The 16,671-nt window shown below is 42.4% G+C and overlaps 1 protein-coding gene across 1 annotated transcript in view; it reads left to right on the top strand.

The window, feature by feature from the left end:
- UFL1 (UFM1 specific ligase 1) overlaps positions 1–16,671 on the top strand; it is a 428,808-nt gene that overhangs the window by 280,628 nt on the left and 131,509 nt on the right. The window lies entirely within an intron of this gene.

Raw genomic sequence — 16,671 nt, 5'->3', positions numbered from 1 at the left:
ACTCAAGGCGCATCATAAATGTAGAGATACCTCACAGAAGTCACCACTCTCCTCAGAAAATGCAGAGAAATGCTGCTAAAGAGAAGTGGAGTGTAACTCCTGGGTAGCAGCAACTCTATAATGTCAATGCGTGCACCTCACCAGTCAGAGTTGTAAGTTCACCATTTTGCGTTCCGCAATCCTCCGTGCCTTCCTCATTGAAAATAGCGCTCCGGAGAGGTCGCAGAAAACTCGACCGGCACCATTGCAATCCCGGCCACTTCAGCTGGAAACACCGCAAGTGTGAAGCCAGGACCTGTATTAGAAAGCATCAAGCCACTGTCTGGGGCTCCCCACAGTGAGGAGACCCCGATTCAGGCTGCTATCTTTCTTCGTAGCCAGACCACGACCCCCCCCCCGTAGTAGCACATTTTATTGGATTATGAAAGCGCAATCCAGTAAACTATCTGCGGCAGTAGATTCTTTGAGAGCGAAGCCTTTATTTAAGCTAAGTGAACATCATTGGCCAGCCTCGACTACTGTATGTCTCCCAGTTCATCACTAAGCAAGGGCAGATATACCCTTATCAAGCAGTGGAAGTTTCTACAAAATGCATACAGAAAAACAATAAAGCATTCATTAGCAATAAGTGATAGCTCATCCTGGCACCGTTGATAAGACTAAAGAGAAAGAAACATTCTTCTCAGCTTGGATACACAATTACAAGTCTGAGAACAGAACACTGTGGGCATCCTCCCTAATAATTGTCACTGCACAGGAAAGGAGAGCTCAGCAAAATGCAATGTTACAATTTCACAATGTTAACTCTGTTGTGTGTTTGTGTACTGTAGTCGTCCGGACACGTGATCTAAACAAGCTTAAATCAGCCACATTTCTTAAATGCTGCTTAATTTTCACATATCTAACTCTTGGCACTATTTGCCAAATATTGGTTATTCAATGTCATTTAATCACTATGCCTTGTTTTGATATTCATATACGCTAGCTTTCTTCTGCTTTGTTTCTCCTAAACTTTCCTCATATGCCTTGGAGTGCCTGCAGCCCCTCCCTAAATTCAAGCACATAAAACACTGACTTGGTCGAACACAAGTTAGTAAAAGTAAAAAGAGAACAAGTCCAACTAATATACTGATACTGTTGTGTCACCAACTCCACTGGATCGGAACGATGCTAAAAAATGCTCCACCTCTCGACAACTTCAAGTCTGCATGCTATTATAGCACAGATCAGTGAAGTGATCGAGCAAGGGAAGGAAAGGGTGGGGACAGTGGGGAAAGAGACCTTAAAATGACAGTAAACAAGGAGCCTATGAGTAACAGGTTTATATGTTTCCTACTATGCATATAAATGCTATGTAATCAATAAAGTACCTGTAGAGGAAAAGAAGGATAACTTTTCAGATGAGCCCATAAGGAAGATCTTGTTCCTATTTACTCAGCATAGGATAATAACCATGAACCTTCTCGTAAGGGCCCACTATAGTAGTGCAGGGAGACACAATGAACATATTACCACCATTAGGACCATCCAACTCTTCTATTGAGTCAGTACATTAGTCTAAAAATAATAGTTTCTAGAATGATCCGAACCTACCCAGTTATCACAATGCCTTTGCGTCACAGGGTTGTAAGAGATCGGAACAATGGCTCTTCTATAATTCCCTGTTGTTGTGTGAGGCCTGAGCACAGAGAAAAATACATAATCATACATATAATTCACATCAGACTCTGGAGTGAAAATAAATAAACACAATTCTTATCTCCCTTAACTCTGTTAGACCTCCTGTAGGATACAATAGTTATATGCCCACAGCATTATACTCGTCATGCTGTGTTGATGTACACTTCCAAATCACAACAAGCACAATACGAATTACAAACACACATAAAACATGGAACTGAGGATTAAAGCGCCCTTGTGGAAAGCACTAATAACCCCCCAAGTGCCTATACATTTGTTGGTTCAAAAGTGAAGATCAAGTTATAAGTGTGCTTGGTAGAGCTTCTTCCTGGCCCGGGCACATGAAAAAGACAACTATAGCCAGTATAGCACCAAGAAGCGCTGGTATCCCTACAACCTGCATGAGACAACAAACGTGTGTCTCACCAACATGGAGGGACACCGCAGTGTGGAAATATTGAGGAAACTGACTCCTAGGAAAGTTCCTCCTGTGGCGTAGCTAAGTCCACGCTCGACTGACTGACTGAGCCCAAAGTAAGTAATGGTGGTGCCACAACACCCTTACCTGACCCACACAAAAACAACCCAAGAAGGCACACAAAATGTCCGAACTCCTTCCTGGAACTCCCAGAATAATCAGCAGTGCTGCAGGGAAGCGGATATGCTTATGACCCTTTCCGCTCTCCCTGCTGGCAGCGTGCCCTTTGCAGAGGCTCATGGGACTTGTAGTTTGCTGCATCTTGATGAACGTAACTCCCTGAGGAAACGAGGAGGACGGAAGCAAGGAAAAGCACCCGGCTTGAATCCAGGTGAGACAGGTTTCATGCCAGCTGGGAGGGGGGAATATGACAGATACAGCCTAATGTCCATTTTCCTCAATTACCAGCCAACTGCTACTTTCTCCCTAACACTTGGGCTACGCATGTCATGTTCTTCTCGTCGTAACCTATTGAAATATCAGATATAAGGGCCTGCACACTATTTATATTATCAGGGATATAGCTACAGCACTCTTGGTTTATTACCTTGCATTTCCCTTTTTAATTTTTTGCTAGGAGAAGATCCAGAGTAATTTTAACCTGCATGTCAATACTATGCATCACAATAATTTTTTCTTGAATAATTTGTTTTTTTTAAAAAATCGAATAAGGGGGCGTGGCCTACAAGATGGCCAACTAACCTTCTCCAGGCCAGCGCCGCCGGCCTGTTTTTTAATCCGGCTGCAATCCTCATCTCAACATCCGCCCTAAAAACATAAAGTTGTAGTGCCGGGAGGAATAGCGGAGTAGCCTGTGGTGAAATTGTGACCGCCTCCTAGCCATTTCCAGCCATAACATGGTGTGTGCATCGTGGGCCTGTGTGGCGCCCGCAGCCAGATGGAGTGGTGCGTGACTGTCGGACTCAACTTGAGCGGCTTCGCATCCCGCGGTGAGCGAATTCCTGGGGAGACACTGCACGCCCAGCATAAGCCTAGGACACGAGCGATCGAGTGTCCGGTGGGCAGACAACCCGGGTGATACTGAGCAATGTACACTGCTCGGAGTTAGTGACGCATCTCGGGCATGCCGGCCCAAAGTACGAAAGATGCTCACCTGCCTCGCTTGTGAGGGAGCAGCGAGACTGGAGGGCTCTCCCAAAAAATGGTGCGAACCCACCCCCTCCTAGACCTGACAGCCTTTGGCTGTCAGAGGAGATGGCATAACAAGCCCGTGAGAGGGGGCAGCTGGGAGGCTGGGATCTTCCCTGCCGAAACCTGTGGGCCCTAAGGAAGGGAGTGTGATCCAAATGGAGATCAGAAGAGAGTGCCCCTTGTGGTGTGGCTTTACACCAGTGTGATACCCAGACACCAAGGATCTGTGGTAACGAGTGAGTACGAAAGAGGCACGGTGGCTGGAAGAAGACATGGTCCAAGCCGGCTGCATCGAGAAAAGGGAAGCAGAGCTGACACAAACGTGAACACTGCTCCACTTTGAGAAAAGACCGGGGAGCCAATTCAGCCATTGCTTCACCCGACTAGGCCACTGGGCTATAAGTGACTCTTGGCTCCAGGGCATAGGAACCAGGACGCCGCCTGGGGTCCATGCGGTTGGGATCACCTTGCGGCTGCCGGGGCTTTCTTCTGTGGTCACACTCCTGCTGTTTGGAAGCCGGAACTAGAGCGGGCTTCTGCTGCGGGCGGAGAGCTCCCCAGCAGCCAGGACCAATTTGGAGATAATTGGGGAGGCCTGTAACAGCTGCTACCTGCATCGTCGGCACAATGGGACATGCCACTCTCCTTGGGCGGTGAAAGGCTGTGAAGGCGGGGATCATTGAGAGGCAGTGTCTCACTGCAATTACCACCTTCCTGACACGGCTAACATTAATTGAGGTGAAGTGCTCTATGGTTAGACTGGTCAGGGCACAAACCAACACCTACGGGACTCTGTGCTGGGAGTGGAGACACCTCCTCTCCCGGATGCGCTGACACCTGCTCCCCAGCAGCCAGGCTCACTTTGGGATAATCAGAGAGGCCTGCTCCACTGCTGATATCTACATTGGCGACGTGAAGGAACATGACCATCTTCATGGACAGTGAAAGGTGTTGTAGGTTAGCAAATACTACCTTGCGGCCATGTCTATCATTAATTGAGGTGAAGTGCCGCACAATAGGGCTGGTCCAGCCACAAATAAGACCCACTGGACCCCACACTGCAGGTGGAGACACTCCCTTGTCCCAGGCACGATGCTACCTGTGCGGCGCCCCTGGTGTTGTGCTTGGGCAACAAGACGGCACCAGAGACCTCTGTGCTCTTGAGGGGAAGTCAAGTGGACATCATGACCCTTGAAGTGCAGTCTGTGTGACTGGAGCACTTTGATTGTTGTTGGTACTGGCTTTGGGGCTTCTCTCTTGAGACTGTGGGGCATGAGGCACTTTTCTGCTGAGCGCCTCTCCCCCACACATAGACTTGCAGACTATACTGTGCACCGGCCCACCATGACCAAAGATGATTCAACCAAGAAGCAGAAGCAAGGCAAGATGGACAGATGTGCAAAAGTGGTGGGCCCTCCTACATGTCCAGAGGAGAAGACACCTCTCATGCCTGATAATGCAGCGCTCCTAAAAGCCAAACTTGCCTCAAGAAACCTTACAAGGAAGAATAGAAGTCTGCTCAGTAGTCACCTTGCTTCGTCAAGACCTTTGTAACGTTTCTGAGAGAGTGCGCAGGTAAAAGGAAGAATAGCAGAAGTGAAACATGTCAAACATGTTCTTCAAGAGGACATCACGGACCTGCATACTACCCTGAAAGATGTTGGCTGGAGGGTTAAAGACACGAAAATTGGTCATGTGGAACAACCTACGCGTCATTGGCTTTCCAGAGGGGGTTTGGGCTCAGACACAGGGGCATTCCTGGAAAAATGGTTGAAAGACTCCCTCCCCTCGGCGCAATTCACCACATACTTTGTTATTGAGAGGGCACACAGGGCTCTAAACACTACGCCACCTGTGGGTGCCCCCGCGCCCCCTTATTGCCTGTTTCCTCAACTGCCAAGACCGCGACTTGATCTTGGGAGAAGTGAGGCGAATGGGTGAGATTTGATATGCCCAAGCTCAACTTATAGCCTTCCCCAACTACTCATGAGAAGTACAAACAGTGACGCACCTTTGATTCAGTCAAAATAAAGCTCTGGGTAATGAACATACAATACATGCAATTATTCTCAGCCAAATGTAGTCATTTTCAAGGGAAAGACCCCTATTTTCCAAACACCAGAGGAGTCATGGACTTGGATAGAAGAACGCCCTCCCCACGATCTGACAGATCTGACTGGGGCCGGCTTCTTGAAGAGGTGCAGGCAGCCATAGGCAACCTAAAACCTGGGAAAACCCCAGGCCGTAATGGCATACCGGCACAGTTCTTCAAGAGAAATGCCGGATTACTGAGCCCATAGCTGCTTAAACTGTTCATGGAAGCGAACAACAGTGACATCCCTCCACAGTACTTCTGGAGCACTATGATAGTTGTGATACATAAACCAGATAAACCCATGACAGACTAGCTAGTATCTCCTGATCTTCTTCTTGACCATTGAGGCAAAATACTGGCCTCAAAACTAGCCCCTTGGCTTCTGAAGGTTATTACCACCCTAATTCATCATGGCCAATGAGGCTTTATGCCTATGAGGCTGACTAGGTTAAACCGCCACAGGTCATATAATTGGTTTAAAACCATACAATTCAGACAAGACCCTCACATGCTGCTATCCCTTGATGCAGAGAAGGCTTTCAATGCTGTCCATTGGCCATTCTTGAGACACGTCCTGGTAAAATATGGGTTCGGCCTGGATATCATTGTTCTACAAAGACCCGATGGCCTGAGAGAGGGTTAACGGGGAATTAACTACAGAATTCCCTAGTGAGAGGGACAAGTGCCAAGGGTGCCCTCTGTCCCCACTATTGTTTGCCCTCGGGCTGGAACCGCTATCATGCTTCTCATTAACACACGAAGATCTCACAGGCTTCAGAGAATAGGAGTATGTGCCAGGATATGGACCGATCTCCTTATACTCCAATTACATTTTACTGTATGTCACAAACCCACTAACACTCTCATAACTCTTCCATACATTCAAAACCTATAGGGGGCATGCAGGCTATAGGATTAACTGGGATAAATCTAGCCTATACCTGACAGGAAGGCACTTTGACCCACATGATGTACTTGGACAATACGCTTGTAGATAGAGAGGTGTTCCACTTCCTAGGTTTATATGTGACCACGAACAAGAAAGATAGCTTAGAACGCAACATCGGTAGGGTCCTGACAGATTTCTACGAAGATCTGGAAAGCTGGAGAAACTACCACTGACGCTACGGGGTAGGGCTGCAGTGCACAAGATAACCCTACCAAAATATATATATGTACTTCAAACCACTTACTGTGAAATATTTGTCAGAGTAGAAGGGGAAATCTGGACTTTACTCTGAAATGGGGGACACCCCAGAGTGGCGCTGCAAACATTGCAAATAAATCCATACAATTGAGGTATTGCATAGCAGTAAAGAAGCTACTGTTGGTAACACTGGTGATTATAGATGCCTGGAAAGGAGTGGAACAGTAGATAAAATGGGAGGTGTGAGTCACCGGAGAACCCTCCCTATGGATGGGAACACCTGAAGGAGATCAAGAAGTTTCAGTAGTTCATGGCCTGGGATACTGTTGGAATTTCTAACTGGGGGACATCATTAAGCAAGGTGCATTGTTTCCCTTTAGCTCTCTATAAAGAGACGACCAATTCAACACGACACAACATTAAAAATACCTCCAGCTTCATCATGTCTAGACATCTGATGGACTCGATATTGAAAACCTACCAGGGTATGCACCACTAGAGTAGAGATTGCTCTTGGAGTAAATTGAAGAGAAGGCAGTATTCTGGACAAAACGATACCAATAACTGGCCCAACTCCCTGATCAAGCCTATGGCATGTTGGGAAAATGAAACGGGAGATCTTGAGGATCTAGAATGGAAAGCAGCCCTAATGCACCCCAGGGAAGTTGCAATTAAATCCAGACTTAGACTGATCCAATTTAAAATCCTCTATAGGGTTTACTATGACAGGGCTTGCATGCGTAACTTCAGCAGGGCATATTCTACCAGTTGACATCGCTGTGAGGTAGCGAGAGGGTCATTGATACACACATTATGGGAGTGCCCTAGCATTAACCAGTACTGAAACGGTATCATAGAAGAACTCAATGGAGTGCTGGGAGAAATGTTACCAATAGACACTAAAAATACACCCTGTTGGGTATCCCTACGGAGGTAGATCTCCCTAGAACCAAACTTCTGTTTAGTAATCTGGGCTTCGTTGTGGCAAAACTAAATGTAGCCAAACACTGGGGCGCACCATATCCTCCCATGCTGCAGGAATGGAAACATTTGATGGACTTCTATATGGCAGCCGAAAAAGTCACTTACAAGGTCGGAGGGTGTCCAAGGAAGTTTACCAAAATATGGGGTCCCTGGTTGAGATACTATGATATTGACATGGGAGACCGCGAATAGCAGCACCAACCCACACAGTCCCTTTAAATGGGTGGCAGAATATATACCATCTGACTGTTACTTGTTCATAGCATATTTATGTATATGGAAATGTATTGATGTTAAATACAATCAATTGTACATTTACTCCCATGTACCTATGGTTTCTTGGCGTGTTAACATGCTTGATGTGTTAAATGCAAAAAAGTTAAATAAAAAACATGTAATTAAAAAATCAGATAAACATGAAAAATTGCCTCGATTTTCTACATTTTAGCAACACTTTAAAGCATCATCTTTTTAGACGTAATGGAATTAACATTGGGTAGGTAGAACTTCCACACCCTACAGTATTATTGTGTTGCTACTTTGTATACTTTTAGTCCACTTCAGATAACAATCAAGATTGCTGAGGGTGAACCCATCTTCCTTCTCACGCCTGAAGGATAAAAAAAGACAAGATTAAAAAATGATGCACGATCTTCTAGACATCATTACATCTCTACTTGATTTAGAAACGCAAACCATAGTCTAGCAACTCTTAAAAATGTGAACCAAATACCAGAGTAAGATTTACATTTTTGCACTTGGAAGGGGTTAGTTATTTATTCAGAAAAATGTATGTGAAAAGACTAGCAATCAGACGGTCTGCAGACTTTGCAGGAAAGATTTTCTATCTTATATTATTTTGTTCCTAGTGCTAATATGGGGTGGATCGAATATTTGCTTGACATTCTTTCAAATTAATATTACTGTTTTGTGATAAGTGAACAGAACCATAATGTGATGATAGACCCGCATAAAGAGCATTGGATAAAGGGGAAATATATACATATAGACCACCAAGTAACTTTAAACAGATTCGATAAAATATGAGAACTTAATGTAAATGGGTGATGCAATTCGTTCTGCAACCCCATTAGCAGGAGGTGCAAATACCCCTTTTTTGCACTAAGAACTAGTTGGTTTGCCCTTCTTTTTTTTTTTTTTATATTTTTTATTGACATTTCATTTTTAAGACATTTGCCCATATATATAACTCAGTTATTTACTATACGTTTCATAATTATCACTGAGGATGTTCCCAAATATGTTAGTCAGGTAATACATCGTAGCACGAGCCATGATTGTTCCAGGTGTATTCCACCTTCCCCGACTCATATCTACCAATTATCATTCATCACATTCAGTTGTTCTATGGGAAATGTCTATCTCTACTTCCCGGTCCCATCTCGGTAAGTGGCTTCCAGCCGTAGACTGGGCTCGGTAATGTCGTCATAAATTCCAGTTCCTATTTCAAAACACTTAAACAGATAACAAAACTTTGTGCAGTGGGAGTTCTTGGAACATCACACTCCAGGGATGTTATGGCTCAATGATAACTGTGAGCTGCAAACGCCAGACTGTGCTTACCTCCAGGGGGGGGGGGGGTCTCTTTTCTCTTATTAATCCCTTTCTAGCTCCATTCCCGCTTCTCAATCAGGGGTCTTAGTTTGCCCTTAAACTATGATAAAACAAGTTTGACTTGGTTGCTACTAGTGTTCTCTGTTTTCCTGTGGTTCATCATTGGGTACCATTCAGAATCCCATCATAATAAGAAAGTTGATGATAATAGCGCTCACTGTATTGTCCAACTAGATAAGTATACCTCAAACATGATCTAGAAATTACCATTCATTTTGTGTATAGATCGTAACTTTTTTCAGCAGAAAAAGGTGCTCTCCCTTCTTTGACTTAATCAATTGCTTTGTTTCAGGTAATTTCCATACTTTTTTGACACTACTTCACACTGTTGTTAGAGATCCTAACATCGCCAAGCTTGGTTCTATGATTTTTTTGATTTTTGAGTACTGAAACAACGTTCCAGGTGGCCCTTCTCTTTGCAACCATATTCTTGTATTCCCCTACTTCCCTTTTCTTCAGCGCCTCTCTTCATCCTCTGTTCAACATCATTGCACAATTCTCATTAAGTGTCCAATCCTTTCACACAGTATCTACTTCACAGTGGCAGCCTACTATTACGCACAACTTCTTCTCTGTTTACAGTATCACCTAAAACCTTTCTGTGCTTCCCCTTAGTCGTTCTGGCAATTTAACTGCAAAACACTGGTTTGTTTCCCAAATCTGCAATCTCTTGGACATATTTGACTCAAATGTCACCTCCATTTCGTGTTAAATTTGCTACTTATCGATTACACAGTAAATTACCCAGAAGAAAATGCAAATTACGGTATAGCACAATAGAATCTCAATATGACAAATATTACATCTTGCAATGCAAAATTAAAAACAAATAAATGTCTTAAAGAATTCATATTGTCTGTATAAAGCATTGATTGCATCAGAAAATGGGATAAAAGTTGTCTTCCCAAAAAATTGGAAGGATACATGGTTGCTGGGAACAACGAATGCTGGGCATGTGAATAAAATATTTGTCTTATCTTGCAATGAGCAAGCATGGACAAGCACATCATGTACATGCTTTTGTGCGACTTTCCTTGGGCTACGCGTTTTCTTATATCTTTAGGCCTTCTGTCCTAAAATAAACATAGAAACTTCTAACAGCAGCTGCTGTATTTATATCAAATTCCCGAGTCCTGGACACAGGCAGTGAGTATTTCCCTTCTTAAGGCTTCTCTGGATCCATTTACATCTTCAAACTATAGGCCAAGTTCTCTCTTGCCATCCATTTCTAAAATAATGGAAATATGTGTTAATTAACATTTTAACACCTTTCTGAATTACATGCCCATTGTACTCTCAACAATTCCGTTCTTAAGCACAGAGACCGTGTTGATAGCAGCTACAAATGACATCAGACTAACCTTGGATGAGGCTGGAAACACCATCCTCATCCTCCTTGATCTTTCCACTTCTTTCTAAACTGTCGCCCATGACATTTTGCTTACCAGAATGAAGTCAAGGGTTTTGGGGGCCTGGTGAGCAACTGGTTTTGCTCCTTTTTTAATGGACTTGCGCACCCGGTCTCTGTGGACCATTCCCAAACAACTTTTAAATCTGCCCTTGCAGCGTCCCCCAGGGATCTTCTCTCAAGCCCACCCTTTTCAACCTTTATGTTGCTTCTACCCACTTAATAGCCTTCTTTGGATTGACGTGCCCGGTATATGCGAACAACTCCCAACTGACGGCTCCCTTTCTGAGGCTCAGCCTTGTGCACAATCATGTTTGGCTTCGTTGGCTGATGGACAATTCTTTATATTCGAATACATTCAAGATGCAAGTTTAAGTCTTTGGAATACCTTATTTATTGTCCTCTCAGTGGTAGCCCAACTCTTTTGATACTCCGCCAGAATTGCTGCACCTGCACCTAACCTGCAGTGAACTTTGAGACAAATCTATCATTCCAAAAACACATTTCTGACCTTATAGCTACTTTATGATAAAAGTATTTAGAAAGCTCCCAACTCTTGTTACCATTTGACTCTCGAAAGATACTTGTCCAGTCCTTAATATTAAGTAGACTGGACTATGGTAAATCTCTGTATACAGGCCTCTCTAACTCTCTGATTCGCAAATTGCAACATATACAAAATGCTGAAGTTAACCTTATGTATAATGCACTTTAATCTGTTCGTTTCCTCATTAGTGTAGTCCCTACATTGGTTACCAGTTCCAAACCACATTATGTTAAGGCATTCTGCGTTTGATACAAAGCTTTGTTCCCAGTTCGACCTTATTCATACATGACCACCTTATTTGCTTTCTACAGACTTTCGTACAATTTCAGTTCTGCCCATTCTCTGAAACTGAATGTCCCCCACTTTAAAAAGCCTTTTCCATGGTTCCAGCTTCACTTTAGGAAAGCCATCATTTTAATTTGAACTGACTACCACATTTTCTCCAATGTATCCAGAAATCATAGAGCTTTCTTTATTCCTTGCATTACTATTCTTACTGTATCTGGGTCAATGTTTACTGAGCACCAGTACACCTTCGGGTAATCACATGCTTTACAAATAAATTAACGCAACAACACAATGAACATATATTAGTTACTAAATATTATTCATATGTCTGAAGTTCGGCGTAGGCAAAGAAAGAATTAAATGTTAAATACATTGATAAAAGGTGTAGCAGTGATAGTAGCTACATAGCTTAATGATTTTCTACAACCGTACCTTCAAATTAAGACACTTAGCTTTGGTACAACTTAATGTACATCAACATGTAATTTAGAAACCATATATATAATTATTATTCTTTATTGCCACTAAAATTCCAACAGAAGCACGGAGCCCTCTGCAGGGTATTAAAAATACCATTTTATTGCTGATCACACCAGTAGATGCGTTTAAGCAAACTGCCTTTTTCAAAACTGGTTCCCAAGTAGGGTCACATGATCGCTCTTTAAAATATGCACGCATTCATTCCTATTGGATCGCACTCTCTCTGACTTGGCACTTGCGGTAACCAAGGGAATAGATACCAGGCATTGCACCAGAAATCAATATCGCTCCTATGTGTGAATAAATGGATACAATGTATTACAAGATTGTTTTGTGCAGTGATTTCATTTAGTAATAAGTACTACTTAAGCTGCAATTTGTCCAAAGACACTGCCATTAATTCGGACTGAAACATTCAAAGATGGCTACACGCTGGCTGTAAGAAGAAAATGGAGACACACAACGTGTCTCCATAGCTAACACTGGTGATTCAATAGGAGTGAGTGCGTGCATATTTTAAAGAGCGATCATGTGACCCTACTTGGGAACCATTATTGAAAAAGGTAGTTTGATGAAACGCATCTACTGGTGTGATCAGCAATAAAATGGTATTTTTAATATCCCGCAGAGTGCTCTGTGTTCCTGTTGGAATTTTAGTGGCAAATTAATTGACATGAAGCTGCTCTCACGTTACGGAGGCACCCGCTCTACGGTGTTCGGAAGGTTATATATACATATCTCCACATGAAGAACGCTCTCAGTTGAGGCGCCTCACACAGGTGTGTTTTAACCTTTTTATTGGTAGGTAAGTGCGGCAACATCATCACCCTTCCAGCATCGATTCTGGCCATATGCGTTCAGACTTAGTTAGCCCTTGCTCACTGGCATCTCAGCGGGGGGCAAAGAAAGGCATCATCAGGCTTTCACTTAAAAACCTTTGTTGGGGACATGGCATGACATAGCTTTGGGGCTGTGCGTTCCTTTCCGTATAGAGTAATTTTAATAATATATTCTTTAACCAGACCTGTCTTGTTCCGCCTACCCATATCTGAAAATCGATGTTACAAGCCGATTGCCATAGAAGTTGCCTTGTAGTGTAGTTCCTATTTTCCTTATAGGCTCTGCGCATTGGAATAGTATACACTATAGTTTTTGCATAGGACTGAGGTCAGTATACTCCTTTCGAGTATATTAAACGTAATTACTTTGTGTGCCAGCTAACTCAGAGGTCATTAGAAACTTCTTGAATAAACAAGAAGGGATTAGTTTCTGACAACCTCATAAACATGACAACTTTGTTTCCCTTAGAATCGGAACAGTTCTCAGAATCGTGGGTACAATAGATAAGTTTCACTCAGTCAATCGTGCATGCTTAGTTTCTTCAGAGTTACACAGAAATAGATAGATGGGCGTTTCAATAAAAAGATTTATTGAACAGTCTTATTTCTCGTGCAAGTGATATGAGCTGTTACAATCGCAAGACAGTAAGCGAAATATAATTAGTACAGCGTAAGCAGTAATAAGAAATAATACTGCAATAGCATGGTCTTTTAGCTAAGACATGTATTCATATATACATACATAAATAACATAGGCTAAAATGTGAATACTCATCTGGTGCTTCTACGTAGTTACACCCCAGTGTACCTAACCTAAGTGTAGTACGAGGTAAGAAGTAGGCGCTGTTTTTCTACAGTATAGTTTATCGATAGTTTGTATTGCCAAGAGTCCCTCTAGGTTCTAGTCTGCTCCCTACCTTAGAACGAGAGAGGTTGGAATCTCTTTCCGGATTTCAATCCCGAACACCCCGCGAAGAGAGTCAGGACACTGGAAGCTGGATTCTCTGCGAGCAGGATGACAGTGTCTGGTCAGTGCGTCAGGCGGGGACTCGAATTCCTTCCGAACTTCCCGTGACGAGCCGTATCAAGCTGTGTAGCCGAGCCGTGGTTTTCCATGGTGAGTGAAGGTATATTTATACCTGGAAGGTGCCTATGAATGTTAGCATTGACGTAAAGTTGGGCAGAGAAGACGTCATGTATGAATCCCTAAGGAATAGTTGTTTGTGCATAATACATGAGTTCTTGAAGAAATCAATAATCCAAGCATGGAATGTCCCATGGCTTAAGGGTCTGGTTTCTAAGAACTCATTGTGACGTGGGATGGACGGATGTAGATGACCATGCATGTATTTGGATAGCATGGCTGATGCCTAAATAGGAACTGGGATTCTATGCCTAAATAATGGCAATGTGAGTTGTGCCTATAAAAGGGTATGATTCGTGAAACCTATGTATGGGTATTTAAATCGAAACACAACAGCCTTAAAGTTTAGTATGTCAGACAAAATGTCTCTGTTTCTAAAATATAATTCCAAGATAAGAATATTTTTTACTACTTGTATATCAGTTTCAGCATATTTTCTATTTCCTTGGAGGTTTCGTTTGTCCCTCACAGGTTTTTGTCTGATATGCCATAGTGGGCAAAAAACAATAGACTGTGATGGAGCCCAAGCCATTGCCAGTGGCGAAGATGAATTCAAGTATTCCTCTTGTTGTCTGTTGAAATATACTCCCTAAATGCGGTGGTTTGACCCGATGTGGGATCCTTGCTCACTGTGCCACTGAACTCAAGCTATACCTCACTGATGAGACTTAAGTGGGATGAAACAACCTGGGGTTGCCTGTGTGCCCGTCCACAGGTTACCACACCTTGCAGGTCTGGCTGGACTGTTCCTAATGGAGCTGTGGTTCATACAAATTAAAGCATTCCTTCCATCACCTTGTTTGTTGCAGTGCCTTTTCAAATCATTGGCAACATGCCCGTTTTATTTCATAACAAATTCTTACTTAAGATATAATTAGATCAATGCAGAGTTTGTTAAACACTTTTGTTGCATAATTGAATATTAATATGATTAGTAGCTTTTACAAGTCCTCGTGAAAAGGGCTTGAGAATACAGAGCTTTTTTATTAGATCAAATTATTAAAAGTGAATATTAGCCATAGTGTCCAGATTATCAGTACTTCTTAGATAAGAAGCCAGATCAATCTCAACTTTGTAATTCGTTTTATTATAATTTGTTTGACACATAAATGTACCAGTGTGCCAATGCATAATTAGATACTTGGGTTTTCGAGTTGGTGTTGAGAGGCCCTTGAATACTATTTCATGTGGTCTGTTTAGGTTATTGAATTCCGTAAAGACCGTTTTACACTGGGTTTGTCTGCTTCTTCAATAATGGTCTAATAGGCAGCCATCAAGCCCTTTAGACAGCAAGGTGATTCCATTTCTCGGATAGTCTTGCTTGCAGGTAAATTGCTCATACTTTTTCAAAATCGCAGACCTATTCCTTTCCTAATTCGGTCTTATGATCTTCCTTTAGTGTCCAGTAAGCCTCCATTTGAGCCAATATGTACAATCCCATCCTCTTTTTTATTTTATCTGCCAAGGTTGCTTTTTTCAATTGTAACTTCAACTAGAAGATTGGGGCAAATGGCACCCTTGATCATAGATGATGCTTACATGAACATTTTGCTGGTAGCATTATTGTTATTGAAGGTCTTCCCTTAAGGTCAAACTTTTGTTCCTATGTTTCATTTAGAACAGAACATTAATCTTCTAATTTTATTTCCACACCCTTCCAATGAGGAAGAAAGTCGACTGCATCTACTAAATATTCCTCTACTTGGACTGTAAAGTATTATTCTGATGCTGTCAATCTTTGTTGGTGACCCTTGCACCAAATGGTAGAAGCCATTAGCTGACTACAGCCACTAGTAGCCATTGCCAGGCCGGTTCCAAGGCAAAAAGGTCTTTCCTTCACATATTTTGGGTAGGTCAACCTGAGGTGCAGCAGCACCCTAGGCAGAAGTCAAAGAGATCCCAATGTCAGAAATGTGCAGGATAGCCACATAGGCTTTGACCACTACTTTTGTTTAGCACTATTATTTTAATGGAATCCCTAGTTTTGAGGTTGCTTTGCACAAATCAGTTTTGAATTCAGTCACCGAAGTTTTCTTTTTCTGCTTTTATGAATGTGGTGAATAAAATATTTAAGTGTTACTCGAGTTGGTCTTCATTGTCCAAACTCAAGATGGCTTGGTATATCTTCATGAATTAAGTGTGAATGACTGTGGCAAGGGTCCAATGAAGAGATAATGTGCAGATTATTTACCGCTAATCTCCATTCTACTGAGCCAGGGTCTTCCTCATCATAGTCCTAAAATAACTCATTCCATCTCACAGTACGATATAGAACAAGCATTGGGTGGGTTTTCAAGGATTCATTAGAGATGAAGGAGAAACTAACATCCTGTATTTTTTGTTTAAACAAAACTGTTATTAAATTATTTTTGTGGTAATTTGGTAAATTGGTTTGAAAGCCTGTCTTGACGAGAGGGTAACTCTTTATGAAAGCAAGGACTGCAACGAGTATAACCTATTGGGAAGTTAACGAGAAGTACAGGTTTTAAAGGTATGTACCATTTTCCTCATTCTAACATCTTTTACATGAAGACACTTCTTTGCACTTCATCGTTGTTAGTTTGTTTTAGAGGAGTATTCTTTATTTGGTTGGTTTATTTATAGTATATCTCACTTGTATAGTAGCGCTCGTTGGATACATACTCATTTTTTGAAACCTTTAATTATTTACATATTCCCATCTACCACATAGCTTCGAAAGCTTTGAGGGAATCTCAGGCTTTTATGACGAATGTTTGGGCACGTGTTTATGGCTTTATTTCCAGGAAATGTTATCTAAAATTCAGGTTTCATG

The sequence above is a fragment of the Lissotriton helveticus genome, chromosome 6, assembly GCF_964261635.1.
Source record: "Lissotriton helveticus chromosome 6, aLisHel1.1, whole genome shotgun sequence".
NCBI classification, from domain to species: Eukaryota; Metazoa; Chordata; class Amphibia; order Caudata; family Salamandridae; genus Lissotriton; species Lissotriton helveticus.
This window is presented reverse-complemented; position numbering and strand designations above follow the sequence as displayed.